The sequence below is a fragment of the Loxodonta africana genome, chromosome 18, assembly GCF_030014295.1.
Source record: "Loxodonta africana isolate mLoxAfr1 chromosome 18, mLoxAfr1.hap2, whole genome shotgun sequence".
Lineage (NCBI taxonomy): Eukaryota > Metazoa > Chordata > Mammalia > Proboscidea > Elephantidae > Loxodonta > Loxodonta africana.
Genome location: NC_087359.1, coordinates 33,184,682 through 33,192,466, shown reverse-complemented (window position 1 = coordinate 33,192,466; position 7,785 = coordinate 33,184,682). Strand labels below are relative to the sequence as shown.

At 53.1% G+C, this 7,785-nt stretch overlaps 2 non-coding genes across 2 annotated transcripts; both read right to left on the bottom strand.

Moving 5' to 3' along the window:
• Positions 1–625: 625 nt before the first annotated feature.
• On the bottom strand, positions 626–816 carry LOC135228169 (U2 spliceosomal RNA). Its single transcript, XR_010318499.1, has one exon. It is a non-coding gene; the product is annotated as a U2 spliceosomal RNA (small nuclear RNA).
• A 6,413-nt stretch (positions 817–7,229) lies between these two features.
• Positions 7,230–7,420, bottom strand: LOC135228168 (U2 spliceosomal RNA). The gene has a single exon (XR_010318498.1). It is a non-coding gene; the product is annotated as a U2 spliceosomal RNA (small nuclear RNA).
• Between the last annotated feature and the right edge of the window lie 365 nt (positions 7,421–7,785).

Here is a 7,785-nt window from a genome sequence, read left to right as displayed (position 1 = left end):
GGCGTCAATTCTCCTTTCGGTCTTCTTTATTCGTCGTCCAGCTTTCGCATGCGTAGGAGGCGATTGCAAAGACCACGGCTTGGGTCAGGCGCACCTCAGTCTCCAAGGCGACGCCTTGGCTTTTCAGCACTTTAAAGAGGCCTTTTGCAGCACATTCGCCCAACGCAAGGCGTCTTTTGACTTCCTGACTGCTGCCTCCGTGGGTGTTGAGCCTGTTGTATAAGGTGTGCGACGTATGTATTCCAGCTGACGAATAGGCCGTACCCGGGTTGATGTGCAGGGCCAGCCCTGAGCCCCGGTGGCAGCGTCCACTTGATGTCCCTGTGCACACGTGGTCAGAGCCCACTAGGGCCAGAGGAGGCGGCGCTTCCCAAAGCGGTGAAACACCGAATTTTCTGCAGCGCGGTGGGTGGACCCCAGGGGGGGCCTGAGCGGCAAACCCGCCCGGTAGGCTTGTTCAGAGGTGTGGCAGACGTGAGGACCCGAGCTGCTGTCTCGCCGGCGAAGAGGAGACATTACTCCGTAAGGCGCCCCGGCTAGAAGACGCGGGCGCCGGATAAACGCAAAAGACAAGGAGAAGCGCGCCATTTCTGCTGCTGTTAGACCGCCGGTTGTGGTCCCCGCAGGGGGGTGCACCGTTCCTGGAGGTACTGCAATACCAGGTCGATGCGTGGAGTGGACGGAGCAAGCTCCTATTCCAACTCCCAGCTCCAAAAATCCATTTAATATATTGTCCTCGGATAGAGGACGTATCAGATATTAAACTGATAAGAACAGATACTACACTTGATCTTAGCCAAAAGGCCGAGAAGCGATGCCGGGCTCCGCCCCCCTCGCCGGGGCACTGCTCCCCTCACACATCTTCAGCTCACGGTGAGCACACACAGCCTCAACCCAGGACTCACCCGCTCTCCTACTTTTGCCACCGTTCTGCTGTCAGAACCTCAGCGAATACGTGGCTTGGCAGGTTGATACTTATTGGGGCCTTTTGCACCTTTTAACTTTTCAGCTCCCCTAGCTTCCGGGCGAAACAGACATTTCTCATTTGCATGAACCGCCCACACGGGCCTTCTCCGGCTCGGCGGGACCGCCCCCTCGCCTTGGAACCCAAACCCAAACCCAAACCCAGCCGCACGTAAATCAACAGAGAGGATGGGGTGGGACAGCTCCTTCAGCCGCGTCGCCCTGGGAAAAAGGAGGAAAAACCCAGGACGAGCAAGACGCAAACCGCTCTATGAGGTTTTTCTTTCAAATCCTTAAACGCACAGCTACGCTGAAAGGGTTTCACAGTGTCCTCCTAACCGTATACCACCTCCACACACGTATGTATATAGACATATACGGATAAGTGTACACACACGTATCTCGATTTCACCTTCTCTCTCTCCCTCCCTCTCTTTTATGATGATGAGGATTTATTTACCATTAATTTTCTTCTTTTCTTCTTGGTGGGCGTCGCCAGAGTACAGTCCCCCGGGCAATGCAGGCGATGACAGGTTCACCGGGTGGACCGGCGACTCCTGGGTACGGGGCCCTCCGTGGGGAGGACACAGCTTCGCGGTAAATCCAGTCCTCTCCTGCGAGGGGAGGAGCATTCCAGGCACAAGGAGCCACCAGTTCAGACGCCCTAAGGAGGTTCCCGAGGAAGAGCGTGGGAGGCCGGGGTGGCTGAGGCTGACCTGCCCGCTACAAATTGGGAGTTTTCCCACTACCCCGGGTCGGGATGCCAAGCGGTAAGCTCCGGGGGCCCCAGGGGCTCCCTCTCACTTCCGGCCTGCTAGCTCCCACTACTCCCTCAGGTTTGGTAATTTGCTACAACGACTCACAGAACTCGGGAAAGCGCTCTGCTTAGGATTACAGTTTTATTACAGCAAAAAGGATACAAACGAAGAGACGCAGAGCCTGAGGCCTGGGAGCGTTCCCAACGCGGAGCTTCCACGTGCCAAAAAGGGATGCGCTACCCTCGCCCCTGCATGGATGCCTTTCACCAACCGGGAAGCCCGGGGAGCTTCCGAGTCCAGAGCCTTTATCGAAGCCTCATTAAGCAGGCAGGATTGATTGAATCGTGCCTCCCCACCCCCCCACCCCACCCCCCGCCCCGCGCCCTGCAGTCAACTGAGTCCTTCTGGCCTGGCCAACCCCCACCAAAGAGGCACCTCATTAGGTGGTGTGGTCTGGAGCCCTCATCCAAGACACTTCACTCACTGGGGCACGGTCCCAACGTTTTAGAGGCTATCATCTCTCAGGGACCAAGGATAAAGACCAAATGCTTTGGGCAAAGTTAAAGCCTCCGCCCCACAGAGACTTAGAGGGACATGCCAACCAAACGCAACAAGTGATCCCGGACTGGCTCCTGGGCCAGGAAAACAAATGGCAGTAAGGGGCTCTGTTGAGATGATTGGCGAAATCTGAACACGGGCCGTAGATTATAGTATGGGGGTCAAGGTTAAGGAGCTGAGATCAGGCCAGGGTGTTGGAAGGATCATCTGCGCGGGTGTTGCCATCACCGGGAATCGCGACAGGAGTAAGTCGGCGAGAGACAGTGAGCCGGCAGCTAAAATCCCCAAGGAATGAGCGGGTGCGCAGTAGGACGGGAGACCCGCGGCTGGACCGATGGCGGGAAGGAGGTGAGGGAGTGGGTGGTATGCCACTCGAAGCTGAACTCCAGGCTGGGGTCGGGGGCAGTCAGGGAAGATGGACGTTGAGGACCACCGCAGAGAGAAAGAGAACACCCACCGCGCCCCCGTCCCTCCTAGCATTGCTGTCATACATCTCACTTATCCATAAGCTATAATCATCCAGTAGAGCGTTGCCACTATTATTATTTTAAATAAATGGTTATGCGAGATCGGTTAAGCACAAGAAAAAATAGAATATTCGGTTTTACCCTCATGTTATTTCTTCTCGAACGCTCTTCCTTTCTTTCTGTCCATCCGAGTCTCGGATCTATGTAATTTTCCTTCTCCCTGAAGAACTCCTTTTAGCATTTCTTGCAGGGCGGGTCTAGTGCCAACAATTCCCGCAAGTTGTGTTTGACTGGGAAAGTCTTTAAATCCTGGGGCACAGAATTCTAGGTTGCTGTCTTTCCTTTCAAGACTTTAAATATGTCGCTCCACTCTCTCCTCGCTTGCACGGTTTATGAAGAGAAGTCTGATGTAACTCTTACCCTTGTTCCTTTATAGCTAAGGTGGCTTTTCGTTTGTTTGTTTGTGTTTTGGCTTCTTTCAAGATTTTACCTTCAATTTTCTGCAGTTTGAATGGAATATGATGTGCCTAGGTTTAGGCTTTCGATTGGTTTTGTTCTGGTTTTGTTTCTCCTGCTCGGTGTTCTCTCAGCCCCCTATGCTTTGGTCCCTACGGACAGTTCTGGACAGGTATCAGCCATTATTACGTTATTACATTACGTGACATTCCATTACGTATCTCTTCTGTTCCGTTCTCTCTTTCTTCTCCTTCCGGTCTTTCCATGGCTCGTTTGTTACATCACTTGTGGTTGTCCCACGGTTCCTGGATGCTCCTCTTTTTCCTCAGTCTTTTCTTCTGCTTACTTTTCCGTTTGGGGGAGTTTCTATTGACATGTCTCCACGCTCACTGATTCTTTCCTCAGCCATGTCCGGTCTACGGATGAACATTCTTCATCCCTGTTACAAGGTTTTGTTTCGTCTTTCTTTCTAGATTTTCTTTTGATACTTAAGAGTTTCGGCCTCTCTGCTGACATTTCCATTAGAGCGTAGTAATCATAGTTATTATAAATCTCGATCTGATATTGCCCAAATCTGCAATATCGGACTCTGTTTCTGATGCCTGCCCTGTCTCTTTGGACTGTTTTGTTTTGTTTTTCCCTCGCAATCTTTTGTTGAAAGCCGGCCATCACGTACCAGGTCAAAGGAACTGATGTTCTCTCAAGCTGTAATCCCTGGCAAAGCCCCGATGTTAGGCCCAGAGGCAGCGGTGATTCTTTGTATTGGCGTGTGTGCCTCTCCGGTTTTCTGGACGATAATTTGCCCCGCGAACTCTATTCCCTGATGGGTGTAAAACGAGTCGTTGATGTCCACTTTTTCAGTTTTTTCTTGTGGTGAGGACAGGACTGGTGGTTCAGAGCCGTTGACATGCCGGACCCGAAACCAGGATTCGGTCCGAAGTTACTTTAACTTTTAAGATCAATGTAATGCACTACGTTAACAGACTAAAAAGGAAGAAATTACCTCAAAGTTGTTATTGCTGTCGTTAGGTGACATCCAGTCGATTTCGACTCATAACCGACCCCATGTGACAGAGAACTGCCCCATAGGCTTTCCTAGGCTATCATCTTTATGAGAGCGGTTTGCCAGGTCGTTCTCCCAAGGAGCTGCTGGGCGGGTTCGAACTGCCAACCTTGTGGTTAGCAGCCCAAGCACCTAAGTGTTGTGCCACCGGGGCTCCTTGCTCATCTCGAGGGGTATAGAAAAAGCATTTGACGAAATTCAACACCAATTCATGATTTAAAAAACAACCAAGTTTGGAGTAAAATGGAACGTCTACCCGATAACGGGCAGCTAAGAAAATCTAGAGTTGACATACCTCATGGTGAAAGACTGAATATCTTTCCTGTACGATCAACAACAAGGCAAGAAAGTCAGGTTTGCACCAGGTCTACTCAACATTGGACTAGGGAACCAGGGCGACAAGGCAGTAGAAGAAGGAGGTGAAGGAGGAGTAGGAGGAAGAAGAGGATAAGGAGAAGGAGAGGAAGGAGGAGGAGAAGAAGGAAAAGGAGAAAGTGAAGAGGAAGGAGAAGGAGAAAAGACATACAGGGGATTGGAAAAAGCAGCAGTAAACCTCACAATACCCTCAAGGAAAATAACTTCACAAGAAAAACATGTGCAAAACTTTTACAACCGCCTTGTACGAATACACCACGTTTCGTTTTTTCCCGTTCGTCCGTTGACGGATGTGTTGGCTGTTTCCGCCTTTGGGCTATTTTGAAAACTGTTGCAATGAGCGAGTTTAGCTCCTGTGTGGTCTTATGCCTTCACTGGATTCTCTGGGTGGTGCAAATGCTTAACTGCTTGCTGCTAGCGGGAACCTGGAGGTTCACGCCCACCCAGAGGCAGCTTTCATAACAATAAACAGCCTAGGCAACCCTACGGGGGGTGGGGGGGAGGGGCAGCTCTGACTCCAGGGCACCTAACAACTACAATAGGCAGAAGAGCTGGCGAAGGGGCGGGTGTTCAAGGCAAAAGAAAGCGCCTGAGCAAAGTCAGGGAAGGGAGAAGAAAAAGCAGGGTGTGTTTGCAAGGCGGGATTCCCCCGGGCGGTGCAAAGCACTCGACGACGGCTAACCTAAAGGTTGGAAGTCGGAGTCCACCCAGAGGCACCTCGGAAGAAAGGCCTGGCGGTGGTCCGCCTCCAAAGGGTGAGTCATCGAAACGCCCGTGGAGCACAGTTCTACTCGGACACAGGTGGGGTTGTCATGGGGCTGGGATCGATTCAACGGCAACAACTGGTTGGCTGGTATATATACCTAGGAGGGGGAGCGCTGGGTCATACGGTGACTCCATGTTTGTTTGAGTGTCTGAGGAACCGCCGGGCTTCTCCAAAGCAACTGGAACGAACGTGGTGGTACGCTCCCCCCAGCAACGGACGAGGGTTGCACTTTCTGTGCATTCTCATCAAAACGCGCCCTACCTCTTTGTTTTACGCCTTCGTCGCTGGAGTCTAGGGTTTACAGCATCCGTCTCTAACTTATCTCCAGCATTAAAAGCAAAAAACCAAACCCACTGCCCTCGACTCGATTCCGACTCACAGCGGCCCTATAGGACAGAGTAGAACCGCCCCACAGAGTTTCCAAGGAGCTCCTGGCGGATTCCAACCGCCGACCTTTTGGTCAGCAGCCATAGCACTTACCCACTACGCCACCGGGGTTTCCAGCATTACCACCAACTAATACCATCCGACTTGATTAAAAAAACGAAGACAAAACCCAAACCAAACCCGCTGCCATCGAGTCGATTCCAACCCACAGCGACCCTACGGGACAGAGCAGAACCGCCCCGTAGAGTTGCCAAGGAGGGCCCGGCGGATGGGAACTGCCGAGCTCTTGGTGAACAGCCGCAGTGCTTAACCACTAGGCCCCCAGGGTTTCCACTTGGTATATAGAGTGCCAGTGTAACCGTTATACCACTGGAGGTACTCGCACGCTCCCCCCTCTGGTCCTTCGCGCTCTCTATCACTCATACATCTCGTTACACGTATGCACGCGCAATACAAAAGTGTGCCTGTTGTACGTTGTTGTTGCTCTTAGGTGCCATCCGGTCGGTTCCGACTCATAGCGACCCTACGTACGGCGCCATCCCCCCAATCGTCGTTGTGCTTAAGCCACTGTGTCGATCCACCTCACTGAGGGTCTTCCCTCTTTTTCGCTGACCCTCTCTACTTTACCAAGCATGGCGCCCTTCTCCAGGGACTGATCCCTCCTGACGACGCGTCCGAAGTATGTGTGTGGGCGCCGTCCTTGCTTCCAGGAGCATGCTGGTTGTACTTCTTCCAAGACAGGTGCGTTGGTTCTTTTGGCAGTCCACGGTAGTAGTATCGCCAGTATTCTTCTCCGACACGAAGATCCCAAGGCGTCAATTCTCCTTTCGGTCTTCTTTATTCGTCGTCCAGCTTTCGCATGCGTAGGAGGCGATTGCAAAGACCACGGCTTGGGTCAGGCGCACCTCAGTCTCCAAGGCGACGCCTTGGCTTTTCAGCACTTTAAAGAGGCCTTTTGCAGCACATTCGCCCAACGCAAGGCGTCTTTTGACTTCCTGACTGCTGCCTCCGTGGGTGTTGAGCCTGTTGTATAAGGTGTGCGACGTATGTATTCCAGCTGACGAATAGGCCGTACCCGGGTTGATGTGCAGGGCCAGCCCTGAGCCCCGGTGGCAGCGTCCACTTGATGTCCCTGTGCACACGTGGTCAGAGCCCACTAGGGCCAGAGGAGGCGGCGCTTCCCAAAGCGGTGAAACACCGAATTTTCTGCAGCGCGGTGGGTGGACCCCAGGGGGGGCCTGAGCGGCAAACCCGCCCGGTAGGCTTGTTCAGAGGTGTGGCAGACGTGAGGACCCGAGCTGCTGTCTCGCCGGCGAAGAGGAGACATTACTCCGTAAGGCGCCCCGGCTAGAAGACGCGGGCGCCGGATAAACGCAAAAGACAAGGAGAAGCGCGCCATTTCTGCTGCTGTTAGACCGCCGGTTGTGGTCCCCGCAGGGGGGTGCACCGTTCCTGGAGGTACTGCAATACCAGGTCGATGCGTGGAGTGGACGGAGCAAGCTCCTATTCCAACTCCCAGCTCCAAAAATCCATTTAATATATTGTCCTCGGATAGAGGACGTATCAGATATTAAACTGATAAGAACAGATACTACACTTGATCTTAGCCAAAAGGCCGAGAAGCGATGCCGGGCTCCGCCCCCCTCGCCGGGGCACTGCTCCCCTCACACATCTTCAGCTCACGGTGAGCACACACAGCCTCAACCCAGGACTCACCCGCTCTCCTACTTTTGCCACCGTTCTGCTGTCAGAACCTCAGCGAATACGTGGCTTGGCAGGTTGATACTTATTGGGGCCTTTTGCACCTTTTAACTTTTCAGCTCCCCTAGCTTCCGGGCGAAACAGACATTTCTCATTTGCATGAACCGCCCACACGGGCCTTCTCCGGCTCGGCGGGACCGCCCCCTCGCCTTGGAACCCAAACCCAAACCCAAACCCAGCCGCACGTAAATCAACAGAGAGGATGGGGTGGGACAGCTCCTTCAGCCGCGT